The sequence below is a fragment of the Teleopsis dalmanni genome, chromosome 1, assembly GCF_002237135.1.
Source record: "Teleopsis dalmanni isolate 2A chromosome 1, ASM223713v2, whole genome shotgun sequence".
Lineage (NCBI taxonomy): Eukaryota > Metazoa > Arthropoda > Insecta > Diptera > Diopsidae > Teleopsis > Teleopsis dalmanni.
Window position 1 is genome coordinate 38,197,446 of NC_051846.1, and position 2,441 is coordinate 38,199,886.

General features: G+C 24.8%; 1 long non-coding RNA gene across 2 annotated transcripts in view; it reads right to left on the reverse strand.

Annotated features, from left to right (window-relative positions):
• Positions 1–569: 569 nt before the first annotated feature.
• The window catches only part of LOC119671726, a 76,720-nt gene continuing 74,848 nt past the window's right edge, over positions 570–2,441 (reverse strand). For both annotated transcript variants that reach the window (XR_005251840.1, XR_005251839.1), the window contains exon 3: positions 570–814. This is a non-coding gene — a long non-coding RNA (uncharacterized LOC119671726). The remainder of the gene's footprint in view (positions 815–2,441) is intronic.

Sequence of the window (2,441 nt, forward strand, 5' to 3'; positions counted from 1 at the left end):
CAAGTAAAAGTTGTGCATAATCAATCAGTAATCACACATGAGCGAGCAAAAATGTAATTTCTACAAAAAAATTTGCCAACAAAATTGTTACTAGCCGAAAAAAGAAAGTCTTGAAATATAACACAAAAAAAAAAAAATAATAAAAAAATACAAATAAAAAAATAAATAAATAAATAAAAATATTGTGTAATACAAATATTTGAAGTCAACGAACTTCAAAATACGAATAATAACAAAACATATGTGTACTTTTATGGACTTTAAAGACCTTAAAAGGAAATTATATATTAAATATTTTATAAGGAGATTTTTTGAATAGTAAAGAAATACAACAACAAAAATTCATTTTATATTATTTTAATTAATTGAATTTTTGGATGAATTTTTGTTGTTGTAGTTCACTACTCTTCGAAAAACCTTTTTATGAACCTCTAAGTTTCTATTAACTATAATAGTGATATCCGTCTGTAAAATGTAACGTTAAATCACAACAATTTTTGGTTTAAATAAAAAATTGTATAAAAACAAAATTTATGAATTAAATAAAATTCAATTTGTCTTACCTTTCTTTGGGTATTAAACCCAAGAAATGAGAGCTTTCGCTTATTGTCATGCGGATGACTCATGTTGTGGCTTAAAAATTATTAGCACCGATTTTTATTTCAATTTCTATATATATTTTTTACAATTTTTTTTATCTATAGCAATTTTTTGCTATTATTATTTAATAATTATGTCTTGTGTAGCAGTTTCCACAGTACGTTGCTCAGCAAGTTCGACATTCGGATGTGATTTGGTGATGTGTTAAAAATAACTGGAAATAAAAATAAAAATAAATTTATTAAAAAAAAAAGACATAGTTAATTGATTGTAATAATAATAGCTATTAGTTATCATATATTAAAAATATTTTTAAATTGACATAAAATTAAAATTAAAAAATAATTTCATAAGAAAAAAAATATTTTCGCTAACAGAAAATTAGTAAATGACATGTGAGCATATTTATTTAATAATATCAATAATTTAAAAATATGTAAATGGAAATGTATTTTGGCATATTTTACATATAAAAAAATATTATATGTGGATAAAAACAGATACAAAATAAATTATTTTCAAGTTTCTTAATTGCTTCGCTACCAGTTTTTATTAAAGTCACGCATCACGCGAACCATCGAGGCACGCGACTTCTTGTGATCAATTTAATCAGTCGGGCAGGCAAGCTCATTGATGACCGCATCACCAGAATTTTTCATATATTAATTTTTTATTTTTTTTTTTATTGTTAATATGCTTATGTGGCTACATTCATAAACAATAAACATATATAAAAAATGACAAATATAAACAACAAAAAACAATTTTGTTAATATTGTTCGCAGTAAATGGTGTTAAACAAGCAATAAAATTCAGCTACTCAATTATTTATAATTGAAAACAAAATAAAAACAAAACAAAAAAAAAAGTCAAATATTTTTAATTTTTTCAATAAGACTACGGCAGTTTAAATTGATAGACCGACTGTATTCGCATTCTGGGACCTACGATGATCATTGAATCGCAAGATATTCACACAAAATTTCACTGGTAAGAAAAAAATATTCTGTGCAATTGGAAAACTTTAAAAAGTGAAAAAAAAATAAGATGTGCCGACAGGAATTCTGACATGTAAATTAAAAAACAGAATTGTTAAACAATTAATTAAATAAAAAACCAATTAACATCACATTACGAATGAAAATTAAATTTAACTTTTCATTTGAAACTATAAATTGACATTAACCTTTTATATTAGTTATAAATTCATATAACCGTTTTTGATTTTTAATAATATAATTATTACACAATTAAACTATTAAAAAAAAATTAATTTAAGGGAATGACTCTTGAGGTTTAAGACCAATATTTAAACAGGATGATACATAGAACGCTTAGTAATCGGGTTGGCCGTTAGAACTTCATATCTTCAAGTGCCCATGTGTTCGACAATGACGGCTAAAAGGGATAGAATATTCGCGATTTCGATGTAACTAAAGTTAATTATTTTTTTTCTGATAACTAATTAACTATATTAACAAATTCTCTTAGTAGTGACGCAAGTGAACTCATTTTGCCAGCACAGGTAATAATGCCTTTACAGGTATAATTCATATGTAAACACCTAAAAAATAATTGATATTGTCAAACTGTCCATTCCATACCATTCTATTTTTTATGCAGTTTCTCAGATAGTCAAAATGTCCTGTTCTTGTTTCGAGCAAAAAATTTATTTAAGCAGTTAAAGATGTTAGATTTGGCAGAGCTTAGATGTATTTTACACATATATAAGGCTGTTTAAAAAAATTGATTTTTATTCAGTCAAAGTTGGATAAAAGACTTATCCAATCTAAGTCACTATCTCCCTATTTATCCTATGTAACTTAGGATAAAAGACTTAG